Below are 312 nucleotides of genomic sequence, written 5' to 3'. Positions count from 1 at the left end.
CTGTGGTGTATTAGTGTGTTTCTGCTATCTCTCGCTTTCTCTCTCTCTCTCTCTCTTTACACACACATGCAGACTCCAGTGATCCTCAGTGATATTAATAACAAGAATGTCCATGTTGCCGTACCGTCTGTTGTGTCTGTTGGCCATTGTGTTCTGCTGTGTGGGTGTGACTCATGCTGATGGTGTTCAAGACAACCCTGACATGTATGTGAATGTACTTTGGATTGTGTATGAAACTCCCAAACTGAAAGATAAGTGCAATAACGCTGGTAAGGCTGCTCAAAATGCCGCGGACAAAGCTGACGTTTTTGC

This window comes from Trypanosoma theileri (assembly GCF_002087225.1).
Source record: "Trypanosoma theileri isolate Edinburgh chromosome Unknown TM35_Tth_31_V1, whole genome shotgun sequence".
In the NCBI taxonomy this organism is placed as follows: domain Eukaryota; phylum Euglenozoa; class Kinetoplastea; order Trypanosomatida; family Trypanosomatidae; genus Trypanosoma; species Trypanosoma theileri.
Note: the sequence above shows the minus strand (reverse complement) of the source record.